Source organism: Pinus tabuliformis, chromosome 8, assembly GCF_031772625.1.
Source record: "Pinus tabuliformis cultivar Carrire ecotype Pingquan chromosome 8, CPIR1, whole genome shotgun sequence".
In the NCBI taxonomy this organism is placed as follows: Eukaryota; Viridiplantae; Streptophyta; class Pinopsida; order Pinales; family Pinaceae; genus Pinus; species Pinus tabuliformis.
This window is the reverse complement of record NC_142294.1, coordinates 1,149,838,279-1,149,855,224: the sequence shown is the minus strand read 5'-3', so window position 1 is coordinate 1,149,855,224 and position 16,946 is coordinate 1,149,838,279.

Here is a 16,946-nt window from a genome sequence, read left to right as displayed (position 1 = left end):
GACTTGAATTGATTCACTAGTGGGAGATCTAAAATTGGTGATTTATTAAAAAATTGGTATCTCGACGGATCTACAAAACTTGATCTATGTGGACAAATCCATGCAGGACCATGGGCGCTTACAAGACTATGGCATACAACAAAATTCTTCGTTCATCATTATCTAAAGTTTGTGGGGGGGTTTTGCAGGATCTAATACCCCAAGGGCTCAGGGTTAGCCAAAGAAAAAACCAATGGATATACCTCATTCAAATATTCCCTCAAAGGAAAGGGTACAACATCAAGTAAACTAGAACAAACCCTCAATATTCCTGGGCCCTATATTGTAGAGAAATTTAATGAAATTATAGAAATGATATTAGATCTAGTAGAGATCAATAATATTTTTACAAGATACTAGTCCCAAGAAATCATTTACAGTTTCAATGGTTTCTGACCAAAACCTATAGATCTTTTTCAGTGGATCTTTCTGACTTGGACGGTAAACTGTGAGATTCACTTATGTTTAAAGGGTTTCTTCATAGTAAAATTTGAATCATCAAAGATCATAGATCAGGTTTTACATTAAGGTCCTTGGTTCTCGAGAAATGTAGGATTATTTATTACCCCATGGCTCCCATATTTTGATATTAATACAATGACGGTATCCAAAATACCGGTCTGGGTAAGGTTGCATAACTTACCCCTTCATTTCTTTCACCAAAAAGTATTGGAAGGAATCAGAAACATTTTTGGGAGATACATCAAGTTGGATACACAAAGAACTGAAGAAGAAATTTATACTTTTGTGAGGATATGTGTTGAGGTAGACCTCAATAAAAGACTACTTGATCATACCCTTTTGACAAACAACAACCAGTCTTGGACCTAGTTTTTAGTTTATGAGAACACTGCAGTTAGATGTCCTCTTTGTCTTCAAATTGTACATCTACAAACCACATGTCCCTTGGCAGAGAAAGATACTAGGAGGAAAAGGAAACCTGTCAAAAATCTAAAGGGATGGAATTTCGCAACACCACATCCCGAAGAAGAAGTGGAAAAGGAGGACTTGGGACCCCCCATTAGTGAGGAAATCCTAAATCCGTAGACATCTTTATCGAATGAAGAATTGAGCCAACACAGAACAGGGGGGTCAACATCACAAAATCCAAGAGCAGAAGGTCACTCAAGCCAAGAAATTCTAAAGGAGAAGGAGGTAGCAAGGATTCAAACGTCCTTATACATGTGGGAGGAGTTCAGACTCAGATAAGGAACATTTGAGGCAGACATAAGAGAATCAACTAATTATGGTAACAACCACTCTTGATCAAGGAGGATGGCGAAAGGTAGAAAGGCAGAAAGGGAGAAAAGGGTGACTAAGGTATTTTTCTTCGCCCCATTTTTATTTTTTATTTTTTATTTTTTAGTTATTTTTGGCTCTATTTCTATGTGCACCAAACTTTTGAGTGGTGCATCTTGGGACAGTAAAAGAATGCACTATGTGCATCTACTTATGTAACTTTTTATAACTAATAGAAATCTTCGGTTTTTCCACTAAAAAATATTATTATTATTATTAAAAATATAAAACGTATAATATTGATAGGAAAATATTAACATTAATATTATAAATAATATTATTAGATGTAAATATTTAATATATTTTATCATCCAACTCAAAAACAACTAATGCGGATTCCCACCATCACCCAGCCCAAAAACTTGGCGTTCTGAACACTCTTGCCATTAGAGCCCTCCGAATTTCTGACACAGAACATATAAATGAAGAGAAGAGGCATTTAATCTCAACCTTCAAAAATATAGGCTACAAGGATCATGAGATTAAAAAAGCCATAAAGAAAGCAGAAAAAAGGTTGTCCTCTCCCAAACCTAAAGAGGAGGATCAACCTCATGATGGTAGGGTTTTTCTACCTTATATCCATGGGGTCACAGATAAAATGGCAAAGATCCTAAGAAAGAGAAACATTCTAACGCAATTCTCAGCTCCCGGTACCATCAGACAAAGTTTAAAATCGGTTAAGGATGATATTGATAAACTGCAGCTCAAAGGAGTCTATAAAATAGACTGTTCGTGTGGGAAAAGCTACATAGGTGAAACTGGTCGCTCCCTCCAGACAAGACTGAAAGAACATGGCGCTGATATCAGGAATGGAAGATCTCGTACCTCAGCCTTGGCAGAACACTCCTCGAAGACGAAACACCACATCTGCCTAGAAAACGCCTCAATCATCGCAAGAGAAGAGCAGCATCAGAAACGGAAAATCAGAGAAGCCCTCGAAATCTTGAAGCATCCTTGTAATTTGAACAGAGACAGCGGATTGGAGATTAGCGGAAGCTGGCTTCCCCTGATCAGTGAAATCAAGAATCGTCAGCCCGGCCCCAGGTAAGTTGTCCAACAGGTAAAGGTGTCTAGGAGGTAAGATAGTTATCAAGTTAGATATTAACATAAGTTTTCATAGTAGATACAAATAATATTATAGACATTAACAAGTGTTTTGACTTTCATAGGAATATTGTCTTTAGGTTATTTATATTATAACCCTAATTATTAATATATCCTCAATTGTTGATTTTAATATTTAGGCATTAATGCATGTTCTAAGTATAGTCTAGTCTTTAATATTGAATTAATATAGAATTTAGGTTTTATTAATTTGTATTAATTTGAATTTATTTAGATTGTGGCTAGGTTTTTATTAATTTTTCATATATTAAGCTATTTAGACTTTAGGACATTTAATAAAAATATTTTAAGTCATATAGTGATCAGGTTAAAAAATTTCTTAGGTTATATAGTCATATCTATATTAATATTAAAGTCTTTTAACCATATTATTATTATTAAGTTATTTGTCTTATATATTAATATTATTTTGTCACATAGTGTCATTAACTTATATTATTTTGTTAGATAGAGTCATTAACTTATAGAATCTGTTTATTAATATTAATATATTTACATTAGTTTTAGATAATAATTGTATATATAGTTTTAAGAGATTAAAATATTTACTTTAGTCTTTAGAAATTGATATAGGCTTTAGGCTTGATTGTTATTAACTCTAAATATATATTTATGAAGTTGTAGGCTTAATTATTATTAATTCTAATATATATATATGAATGTGTGTAGAGTCCTTAGGTTAGTTAAATAAATATTTAGATGAAAAGTTTTTAGTTTTGTCTTTAGGTTATATAAATATTATAGTATTAGGTTTATGATTTAAATATTAAAATATTAAAATTTATATTCTGGTTTTTAGATATTATTACTTTAGGGTTTCAAGTTTTTTCTTTAAATTTTTTTTGATATTATTATCATTATATATATTAGTATCTAGGTAATTATATATTTTTTCAAGATTATCATAAAAAGTTATTAAATAAATAAGATTAATTTATTAAAATCAAAATCAATAAATAAAATTAAAATTAAAATTAGTTTTCATCATTTATTTTCAGCCGACCTGTGCTTTGCCTCTATTATTCTGCCCTCATGAGTATTTATTTCCTCCCTCTGGCTCTTCTTTTTATCATCTTTCTCTTCATCTTTCTTTTTCCCTGATGATGGATCCCATTTGGGATTCGAAACGTTGGTGTAAAAACTCCATTACTGTGGGTTCTCCGATCAGAAATTCAAATAACACAAACCACAGATCTCTGAAATCCAATGAATCATAATTGATCTTTATTATTTTTATTAATCATTAGTAAATGTTGTAAGCCATAATTAATCATTGTCGATTCTATTGACCATTTGTTAATATTATTATGTTAATGTCCTAATATAATTAATATAAATGAAAACATAATTTCTAATATTAATCAATACAATAAGTATTAATTATATTAATATTAATATTGATGTTAGTATTAATGTTAATATTATTAGTATTAATAATAATATTACATGAGTTTAGTAAAGAAATGATTAGTAATAATATTATTTATTAATAATAATAATAATTTTTTTTTTTGGTTAATAAGTGGATCTTTTCTTTCAAAATTTCTTTTTTGTTACATTAGTTGGTCCATATTTTCTATCCTGAAATGGACAGGGCCTACGTATCAGAAAATTAGGTCTTCCCCATCTATAGGGAGAATAAAAAGACCAAAATTTCAGTAACATGAATTTTTTAGCTTTATGAGTGATATACCAATAGCATAATAGAACATTAAGCTATGAACCAAAAAACACCAGCCAAAGTATAATATAAGGTAATATCCAAAAGATGCGACTAGAAATGAGTCCTTTGCACTTGTCCCAAGGGGATATGAAGGAGTGGTGAGACGTGGAATGTGCTACTCTATGCATACAAGGTGTTTTTCCATTTTTTCCATATAAAACCTCATATTGCTGTGCTCTCTTTTAACATTTTAGAAGCTGGAAAAAGTACCACACTGATCCTTTTGTCTTTCCAACAAAATTTTACCTAATAAGAATTTCATTTTCCAATAAAAAAATAGAGCCTAAATATACTTCTTTCGATCTCCTGTGATGTGTCCGAGATCTGAAACCATTTGTTCAAATTCCTTGCCCAACTCTAAATTTGACATAGAGTTCTTATCTCTGGAAGCCACATTCTCTAAGATACGTAACTCTATGCGAACCATTGTTGACGTAAATGCCTCAAATAATTTTGTTGTCCCTAGAGCTAGTCTCGGCTACTATGCTTCTCGTCACAACCCTAATCCTCCCCACTGGCTCTGCATCCTTCAACCCTAATGCTCCCCACTGGCTCTGCATCCTTCAACGAACCTTGACTACAAATAGGTAATGGGTAGACCCCACTGATCAATTCTTGACTTTTAGTCCATGAGGCAGGACAAGAGTTATATAATGGTGCTAACACCAACCTGAGCACTAAATCCCACTAAGTATTGAGTTTAAATTTCAACAAACCCAAAGCCACCAGCGGAATGAAGACTTGATTTCTTTTTGTTTTTTTTCAGGTGAAACCTAAATATCTTCTTTCAGACTTATATCCCCCCAGCTTTACGAAAATATGGGATATTTTCTTAGGCATGTCAAAACTCTCCACAGAGGTAACAATACCACAAGCTCTAACAGATTTCACCAGCGACTTAGATTAATGCAAAGACCCTAATACAAACCACAATGAGATTGAGGATCTTGTGAACCAGCGATACAGTTGTCGAAACACGTTCCTATGCCAGTCAACAACAGAATCAGGAGGGACACTAAAGCAGGTCAATACTCTATTACAGGCCTAGAAATCTTCAATCCACCCATCTCAATGAGACTGAAGACCAGAGAAGGCAAGCTAACCCCTTCGCCTATAAAATTTGATTTGACCTTCAGACACATAGACCCAAACACCCTTGCGGCTACAGGTTAACAACAAAGAAAAATACCCCCTATGAACATCGATGGTCAAGAAACAAACTTTGACAATTAAATCTGCACATTTAAATACAGAATCTCATAGACCAATGATCTAGACCGCAAGGCAGAAGAAAAATACACACAGACCACAGGACAAGAAAATGAAATTGGAAATTACTTTTCATAGACCAATGATCTAGGCCGCAAGGCAGAAGAAAAATACACACAGACCACAGGAAAAGAAAATGAAATGGGAAATTACTCAACTAAAAGTTACCTTTCCCATATGGATGCACCAAAATTCTGTGCTAGAGGTTAGATTCCGTTGAAAAGTATGAATACCTCGATACAAGCTTCCCTAGAGAACCCAATATATATGCCCAGTCCATGCATAGGAAATTAGAAAAAGAAGAATACTACTAATTCCATTCCCTTGTCACTCGTAAACCTTCCAAGACGGTTCACACCAACCTCGAAACAGAGTGAAATTCCATCATTCTCGTACCTTCCAAATCCTTGTTGCAAGTTAGCCCGAATTAAGTTGAACTCCGTTGCATGTCGAGGTTTGCACGAGGGTTACCATGCCACCGGTAATTTTAATGCCATTCATTATTCACTAACCAAAGGTGTTGGGAACGAATCCCTATCAAGCTAACTAAAATAGATCTCACCCCATGAGAGAATTAGTAATATTTTAACATTAAAGTTCTCTGATATTAATATTAACATTTATGTCACATTAATAATTATTATATAGCACTAATATTCATTATTATTAATATATTCTTTAGTAAAATTTAATTTATAACATGAACATTATTAACATAAATAGTACTAAGATTAATAATCATAAATAAGGTTATTCTATTTACATCTAACCAATAGTAATAATATTAATAATATAACGAGTATAAATCTAATAATATTATTGATAATAAAAATATTTGCACTAATATTATTAATAACATTATTATTAAATTATTAATAAACTAATGTAATAATTCATTATCTAATAATAATATTATTATTAAATGTAATAATTTAAAATATTTTGTCAACGAATTAGAAAATGACTAATATGTTCATTAGTAGTTAATCGTAGTTAACTATAATTTGTCATTGTTAATGCTATTGATCATGAGTAAATGCACTAAGTCATGAGTGATCATTTGTTAATGTATTCAGTCATCTAAGATATTAATACTTTGATTATTTAATAATATATTAATTCATAATTGGTTATTGTCAATTTTGTTGATTATTTATTAATATGATTATGTTAATGACTTCATATAATCAATATAAATAAAAATATAATTTTTTGATATCAATCAATATAATAAGTATTAATATCAATATCAATATTAATTATAATGATAATTTTATACTAATATTAATGTTAATATTAATATTGATATTAACATTATTATATTGATATTAATATTATTAGTAAAATATTCATACTCCCTTTTCTATTATATTATTCTTTTAATTTCAATAATAATATACTATGTGTTTAAAATTAATATTAATGTAATAGTAGTACTATGATATAGCATTATAAATATAATACTTTGACTATTAATCGTTAAATAGCTGTTAATGTCAGATTTATTGTTTTAAACCTTCTCTTGATTTTTATTTCTTTTGAATAGTCTATTTTAAAATTTTAAACAACAAACTTTTTAGTCTCACTATGACACAACAAAATTATGCATTTTATTTTGATGAAAAAAAAATCATCAAAATGTCACTTTAGAAAACTAACATCTCAAGCAACAAAAATAGGCACCATATTTTGATGAACAAAAACTACCATCAAAATGTCACTTTACAAAACTAATAACTCAATGTGGTTGTGCAAAAAAAATGGTATCAAAATACTATGAAACAAATGCAGGGACAATGTGATGAAAAACATCGAAGTAATGTAGTGAAAAAAAAACCAACATCATGGTTGTCACAAACAAGCAAAAAAATAGATGTTTCCTTTTATGAACATTACACATCATCACAATGTCATTTTACACAACTAACATCACAATGTCATTTTGCAAATAACACTACATGAACATGCAAGGAGAAAAGAAATCTCATATCACATTTTTCTTCGAAAATATTTTTATTTCGATATGACATTACAAAACTAACAACATGATGTGGTTGTGTTAAATTTTTTATGTAAAAATACTATGAATCTAAAGATTTTGACATTGTGATGAAAAAATATAGCGCCCAATTGTGCCAGGTGAACTAACGTGCAAAAAAAAAAAAAAACATTACATTTTGGCAAACAAACATGTTTTGAAATTAGAATGGTATAGAAATTTTCCCATCTTCATAATGTGGCAAGCATTTTTGCAATGTGTCATTATGGTGCAATTTATTCGATGTCGCAATGTGACCAATATTGTTGCAATGTGCCACTACATTGCAATTTAGCCAATGTTGCAATGTGAAGAACATTATTCCAATCTGACATTACAAAAATAACAATTAGTTTATCCAATAATATGACATTGCCATAATTTATCCAATCTCATAGTGAGACAAACATTGTCACAATGTGACATTAAAAAGTAAATAGCATAATGTGGTTTAAAAAGAAATCTATAGAAACAGTAATACTGGTAATTATGGTTAGCCAAAGCAACGCACTTCAACCATTGTTATTATTTCAACATTAGCATTAACATTAATGTAATATTGAACTTGTTTAACTATGGTGAACATTAATGTAACTATGTAACAATGGTCAACCATGTCAATAATTGTATACCATTATGAGCTAATATAACATTAAAATAAACATTAATTTAACATCAACCATTTTCAACCATTGCCAACCATGGTTGATATGGTTGATAATACTAAACCATGGTAAATATCAATGTTAAATTAATATCACATTGTTACATCAATGCAACATTAATACATTGTTATAGAAATGCTTAACCATGCTCAATAATAGTCAATCATTTTCAACTTTAGTCAACCTTGTGATCAATGATCAAACTCGTCAACCCTCTCCAACCATGTTGAAGCGTGGTCAAAAAATCAACGCCAATATTAACTAATGTCAATGTTAAGTACGCCGATGTTATTACTAACATTAATGCAACACCCAAATGCAATTTCCAACAATGAATTATGAATAGGTATAAACAAGTAAAATACCTATTAAATATACGTTGAATAGGAGATTATAACTCACATTATTTTGCTTTAAAATGTGGTTTCTAATTGGGTATGTAATATTAGGTTTTCAATAATAAGGTTTAATATTAGAATCTATAATATTGGGTTTATAGTATTTAGATTTTTAATATTTTTAATTTCTATATTGGGATTTATAATATTGGGTTTATAATATTCAACTTAATATTAAATAATGTTAATATCAATATTAAATAATGTTAATATTAAATAATAGTGTCAATATTAATGTTATTGTTATCATTAAAATTAAAGTGACATCAATCGTTGATGTTATTATTAACATTAATGTAATATTAATATAACAACCAAACCCTATTTCCAACAATGAATTATGAATAGTTATAAACAACTAAATCGCCCAACAAATATACATTGAACAAGAGATTATAACTCACATTATTTTGATTTAAAATACAGATTATAATATTCAGTTTAAAATATTAGGGTTTACAATATTTTGCTTTTCAATATTTGGGTCTTTAATATCGAGTTTATAATATTGAAATTAATATTAGGGTTTTTAATATTGTGTTTATAATATTGGGTTTTTGATATATAGGATTTATAATATTAGAGTTTATATATTCTAAGTTTTATGATATTAGGATTTAAAATAAAATATTAAACATTAAATAATGTTCCTAATATTATTATTAACATTAAGGTAACATCAATCGTTGATGTTATTGTTAACATCGATGTTAATTAGAACAATGTTATTATTAATATTAATATATTACCCAAACCCATTCTGCAATAATAAATTATGAACGACTATAAATAAGAAAAATGTGCATACATTAAGAGGAGATTAAGCCTCAAATTATTCTACTTTAAAATATCGTTTAAAATAGTAGGGTTTATAATGTTGTGTTTATTACATTATGGTTTAATCATAGGGTTTATAACATTAGGGCTTACGATATATGGGTTTTTAATTAATCATATTTATGAATGAAATTATGTGTTTTTTTAAAGGAAAATATATTTGGGTTTTTAATATTGAGGTTTATAATATTGAATTTATTATTAAATATTAAATAATGTTAATATTAGTATTAAATAATAGTGTTAATATTATTTTTAATGTTATTATTAACATAATTTAACATCTCTCTGATGGGGTTGATGAACTCTGAGACAAGATCGATGTGTGTGCAATGAAAGTTAATATTCAGCGAATGGGAAGGAGGATAGATTTCATGTCCTCCCATTACACAAGGTGTAATGTGAGAGGAACAATGTGGCATGCGAGACTTCATTCATCCTCTGCCAGAATGCATGCTGGTAAGGGAAGATGGTTAATGGTGAACGTTGGGGTTATGGCATGTTAGATTGAGTTGGTAGTGTGGAGGCTAGTAGATTTTGGTCTAAGCAGTGTTAGTATGTTTGGGTTCTTCGACCCTTGGGTAGTCTTGGAGTGGTGTAGAAAACAAAGCCGCCATTTCCTCGACCGTGACCAGTTAGCAAAAGCTCCATGTTTCTCTATCAGTTCCTGAATCCTCACTTTTGTCAATGGGTTGAGGCAAATTTTCATGGTAAGATGGTCGGTCTTAGTGTCCAAACCTGTGCAAATAAATAGTTTTTCCCTTAGTGTTTTCTGTGTTTGTAATGGTGCCCGGGTATTTTGTCTGTCGGAAATATTCTAGTTACTCTTCTCCATATGGTTTTATCTTATAATTCTAAGACACATAGTTGGGTTAGTAGAAATTGGTCTCGGAGGTCGTCGGGAGGTCTTGTGGAGTTTTCTTTGGCTTTTAACTATATTGGGTTCGAATCTCGAGTGTCTGTGCTCTGGTGTTAAGTCCTTTTAGTTGCGCTTATGTTCCTATGTGCTTCTCTTGTTAGAAGAGAGGAAGAGCCATTGGTTTGGATGGCGCAAAACATAATTGTGGGTGATCATGCCTCCCTCCTTGCTAGTGTGTGGTTGTTTTTATTTTTGAGGGGGAGACTCCTACTGGACAATTTGGGGTTGGCATCCAGCTCGATTTGGCTCAAGGTTTCTCATGAGGTTTTGAATAATGTTGTAGGTCTTGTCTTGGTGGTGTCTTCCTGGGCACTAACCATGAGACTTGTGTCATGTAATTATTGAACCCAACCCATGTAGAGAGGCACCTCGACTAGTGAGGGTGGTTCTGAAAATGATCTAAAGGTGGCGTTGGGTGATAGGGTTGTTGCAAGACCCAAGAGGGGAGTGTGTACTACTATTGGTGTGAATAGAGCATCATTGGGAGCTTGTGGTGGGAGAGGTCATGCTGGGTGGATGTGAAACTAGTGGCAGTAAGAAAGGAAGTGTGGATCATTGGGGTGGAGTAGGTGCGCAGGGTCAGAGTTGTAGGAAGGGGCATGTAGGAGTTGTTAGTTGGTATATTCGCTCTATTACCTTTTATGATCTTCTCTAGTTTTTTCTGGATCACCTAGAGGTGTATGATAGGACCAAATAAGATGAACACAAAATTTTCATTACCATGCTAAATAAATTGCATTACTTTCAATGCTGTGTCAGAGAAAGGATTGTGGATGTTTGGCAGGGACAAAATCTGCTAGAAAAGAAGCTCAAGAAATTGGAAATGTGGATGGCTCACTTTGAGCAACATGTCTAGTGTTCATATTTCCCCCCTGGCCTCCAAGGATTAAGCTAGACAATCGAGTGTCGATTACTTCTCATGATTGATCATGGTCACAAGTGTCCTTCTAATTCTGTTTGCCTTTTGGTGTTTTTGACTTGTCAGTCTTTGGACTTCGTATCTTATTATGCTGTTGATTTTTTGTAATATGGGGATAGCATTAATAAACAACTCGGTCAGGGTGAGAGTATAATTTTGATAACTATGTACTTTCCTTTTGATTAATGAATACATCCTTGACTTACAAAAAAAAAACGTTAATGTAAAATCAATAGTTGATGTTATTAGTAATATCAATGTTATTTTTTTTTGTAATGCTTGGTAGGACCATCCATTTTCTATTATAAATAGAAGGAAAATTTACACCACATAGTTTTATGCGGTAGCCTCAACTTGCCTCGAGGGGAAACCGAGTTTGTTTTCCACCGATCAACATTATACGCCATCAAAAAACATAACTTCTTCTATCTTTCTAACAAGGCTAGGTAAGTTTCAGTCTCATGACCACATACTGTATAACTATGACAACTGACATAAACAACTGGAAATTTAAATGTTATTCTCATAAACAAAAACTAAGCATAGGGAGATTAATCTTTCTTGACATTCTTCTCCTCAGAGACTAAGGCTACTGGGGCAGGATCATCAGCAGTTGCTTCTCACATTCCATAGAGCTCCACAATGCAAGGAATTTTTCGGTCTATACGTTCCATCCTGATGTCTTGTTTGTGCAGTTGAAATAGGATCTTTTCCATGTCTATTTTGTAATTGGGAAGGACCTGCATTATAACTTCCATCCCCACAGAAATTTTCTCCATTGCTTTACCAAGGATAATTTTCATTATAAAATACAGGTACAGGGTGTGCTTGAATTTTGTAAGTCGCCCTCGTGTAGTCCCCAAGTCATGCACCATTTCTCTCCAGACTTCTATTTCATCATCTGGTTCCATTTCATGTTTTACCTGGTCTTCCTAGTCATCTATCAACTTTTGTATATCCTCATCTGTTTCCTCCTTGTATGTCGTGGCTGCCTCAACTATGAATTTCTCAGTAGGCTTGCGGCCCTCGCAACGTTCTATCCTACTTGGTCATTTGGTTACTCGTGGGTCTAGCCCCTTGCTGCCTCGGCCATGTCCACATTTTGCTGGAGCGATAACCTATTGCTTATTTCCCTATAGACATTCCAACACTGTTAGCTTCATCGTTTCATTCACCTCAACTCAACACGACTGTGCTAGCCTTGCTTCTCTACCCTGCCTAGCTTGCGACGAGCTAAGGTATCCCTGTGCTGACAAGTGGCTAGTGGAAGTGGGTTTCTTTCAGGGTTTCTCAGCATATTACCATGCCTCTCTCCCTTGCCAAGGTGCAGAGGTTGGTCATCCCCTTGTGGCCATAGGTTAGCCCTCAGACCCTTTTGGAGCCTGGCTTTGCAAGTGCTTTCAATCCTATAAGCCCTTCCCTTTGCCAGCAATTTCCTGCCCAAGTTTTGCTCGCCTCTCTACCTCTCATTCCACCCAGGGTCCCTAACTACAATCGTATGACTCTACATTGCCATAATCCAAGGTTCTCTCAGCCAATTTCCCACTCTGCTAGTATCCCCGCCCCCTACCTGCATCTCTCCCTTGCCTCACTTGATTTCACACAGTCCCCCAAGCGTGGCTTGCCCTTTAGCCCCCATGCCTTCGGGTTGGCCATTCGCGAAGCTTCACTTAGTGTTAATCATGCCATAGCCACAACTTTGGCTTGAGAGAAAAACAAATATAACGCAGGGCCAAGCCATAGCCCTCACTTTCCTTCCCTGGTTTCTCCCTGGCTGGGCTAAGCCCCATTCGGGTGGCTTCTTGCCTCTCCCTCCTCCCCAGTGGAACTCCCACCAGCTCATCGAATTTCCCCTTGAACCCAACCAGAACTTACTAATTAAATGAGGGTGAGACCAAACTACATACCAGTGAGTCGTCGTTTGTCCGCAGAGTTGGTTTCTTCGCATCCCTTCCACTCTACAATGCCTTATGTCTTTGCTACATAATTCACCTGCCCAACACGTCGAATACCTCTTCCCACTCCATCACCCTCCCTTAATCCTCCCTGTGCCACCTTGTCAGCCCACCTCCCATGCATTCAAAGGAATGGACACAGCACTCCCTGCCTTGAGCATGTGGGGTGCAGCTGTAATGAACTCGGTTGTACTGACCGTGTCAACTCAGGCTTGGCACCTCTGACACTTCCCTCATCCCAATCTGGAGTTAATATCAATGTTATTATTAGGGTATTTTTAAGGATTTACATGTATTTCCTACTTATGGTATTATTGGTGACTATTATAGTTTAAATACTCGTAGATATAGAATGTATGAAAAGAATCAATAAAAAATCATGTAATCTACTATTAAAATTGGTAACTTTCTCATCAATATCATCCATGTAATCATCTTTGTAAAAAAATAAAAAAGAATTTAACCAAATTGACAAATACTTTATTTAGAAAATGTCCAAAAAAATACTTAATTAGCTAAATTTGCCCCTAAATATTCCCTAGTTATTATTAACATTAATGTAAATTAATATCACACCAAAACCCCATTTCCTAAAATGAATTCTAGACAAGTAAAACACCTCGTAAATATACATTGAACACGAAATTACACCTTATATTATTTTTCTTTAAAATATTGTTTATAATAATATGATTTATAATATTGGGTTTATAATATTAGGGATTAATATGAAGGTTTATAATATCGGGTTAATAATATTTAGTTTTATAATATTGGGATTAAAATATTAGAGTTCAATATGAGAGTTTATAATATTCTTTTATAATATTTGGTTATTTAATAATGAGGTTTAATAGTGGAGTTTAAAATAGAGAGTTTTTAATATATAGTGATCACAATATTAGAATCTATATATATTAGGGCTTATGATACTAGCCTAGATCCATCTAACTATTGATCTATCTTTTGAGAGGGAATTGTGGAATTTGAGAAAATGTTTGAACCTCAAGGAATTTGATCCCTCTCGATACATGATAGATCCAGACATAGATAGTTCTAGGTTCGTTCTAGTTAAGGGTAGTAAAGTCACATTTTTATATGATCATTATTATGTATATGTTTGAGATAAACTTCATACTTTCAAATTTACATTATCTTTTTCCTTCACATGACCATATCATTCTATTCTTTAATTTATTTCGTAAAGGAAACTTACTCCTATCATATTGTTCTCTTATTTAATTTTGGAGAGATGACTTGTTTTGAATGTTTATAAATATTTATTTTTGTCTAACAAATATTTTAAATACATTTTTGTATGAAATTATCAATTAGTAATTTTTAATATATGTATATTTTGAATGTATTTAATTGTCTCTTAGTAATTGGTCGGTGATGAAGAAGGGACACAATTTTGTCAAGAATTAATTTGTACTTTGAAAGAGGATTTATTCTACACATCTATTTCATTTAATTATAGGTACCCCAACTTTTGACAAATAATTAATTCTTAAGAGTGTCCCTCTAGATATTACTAAATATAGCGAGAAGGAAGGAGGGCAAGACAGATGGAAGGAGAGCAAGACAGTCAGTGAAGGGAGACAGAAGATTGCAAGGGAAACCATCAACTGTAAGGAGATGATGGAGGACAATAAATTGATGGGAAGTGGGCGCCTCGACCAAGGACCACACACGAAAGAATGGGAGGTGGATATAGAAACGTGGCAAGTGGAGGGTACCTCAGTTATGAGGATAGGTAGGTGGGAGAGTAATTTATAAAAAAAGGTGGCAAGACAGAAGGATGATTTTATGTAGCAAGATAAGGAAGAATGTGTGGATGGAGCAGTAGGTGAATTCCGAGAGATGGGGCACGACGACCAACAACTAGAATTCATCTACAACACTTGGTATGCAATGATAGGTCCCCCCTGTGTCAATAGGGTATTAATGCCATGAAAATGGAGAAGAATTCAGAAAATAAAGAGAGAAGTATTGAATGTAATAGGAAAATGTTGGTTCTCTACTAAGAAAAGAGTATCTGGTCTTTCAGTTGAGAAAAGGAATAAAAAATACTGAATGTTCAAGTATAATTTCCTATTAACATGGTATGGGCTCAACTTGATAACTTCCTTAGAAGGGTGGGAGGGAAAAAACGAACCCCACAATGGGCTTGGTTGCTCCTGCTATAGAAAAAGATTGTCGGGTCTTGTATATGCTGAAACTAGTGGAAAATTTTGTGTTTCCATCTATAATTGTTTGTTGATAATGTCATGGTATAAAGGGATTGTTATCCTGGATCGGTGGGGGTGGGAGAGGGTACTGTGAGAGGCCTGGGGGGAATCTAAACTTGGGGAAAACAAAAGAAAGCTTACCAGGAGGAACCATTACATAATTCAGTAGAGGAAAGGCCTGGGGACCTCTACAAGCTCTCAGGGGAGTTTTTGCCCCTAGGACCTCGGAGGGAAGAAAGCTAGGAACTGGAATTGGAAAAAAAGCCAAGGGAGGATATCATGGAGTCAGGTGGGAAACTCTCAACAAGGGGATAGAAAACTAGAATAGTGGGTTAGGAAAGGGCTAACTCTAGACAAAAAGGGTAGTGCAAGGAAGGAGAAAGAGAAACCTGGGAAGTCCCTCGGTAGTGATGGCATTTTAGGGAAGCCGCAACATAGAAAAGAGAAGAGGGGGTCCGTCCTGGTGGTGGAATGGCTGAAAAAGCTCAGCTCCCTTAAAGACAGTAAGAAAACCTCTAGCCTACTAGACCATGAGTGAGGAGGGGGTCACTTGGGGAGACCCTGGGAATGGGAATCAAGGGGGGCATAGAGCCAAGGAGCGAGGCTGTAACGGAGTGGCTGCAAACACAAAAAATTAAGAATGATAAGGCCAAAACACAGACCAAAAAGCAATGGAAGAACACTATGGATAAAATTATTCTTGATTTTATTGATTTATTATTGGTTCACATTACTAGTAATATTAATTACAATGTTCACCACGCCCCGAAGCTCTAAGAATTGAAACAGGAAAGGCTGCAAGAGTGCAGGGATTGTAGGAAATGGAAGCAGAAAGAGATGGTAAAAGAAGGCATGCAGCAGGAATGAAAATGGAGTAGAAGAGAGGGAAAAAAGATAGAACATAAAATGAAAGGCCCGGAGGCATCAACAAGAAAACCACAAATAAAAAGGGGAAGGAGAATCAGACAAGAAGGTATGCATAATTTAATCAATTCCTACTATGTAGGAACCCCGACAGAAGTAAAAATAGTAATAGCAGAATGGGAAGGGGAGTTAAATTCCAATATAGAAAATGAAGAAATCCTAATAGAAAATTGAGAGCCAATAATTCAAGATCTAGGTCACACTCGAGGTCGCCAAACATTGTTTAAGCGGACCATCTAGCAATATTGGGTAATGAAAAACCTTCTGGCCAAAGAAATGATAACTTACAAGGACAGGGAAGAGCTAGAAGTGGACAGGCAAGAAGAACCAATCTTAAAAGATCTCCAAAAGGAAATCTAGTTAGTTCAAATGTAGCAATATCATCAAAACCTCTGCTTGAAGAGAATGGAAAAGCAGATCCAGACATTGTTGCAGAGTGTAGAAATTCCCACTGTAGTTTAACAGATTAATCAATATACTAAAGCAAAATACAAGATCTACTTCTACAACAAACTTGTGGAAGCTTAATCGAATATGAGAAAAGATCAAATAGAACACATATAACTGAGAATGAGAGAGCAATCACACATGAACATAGAAGAATA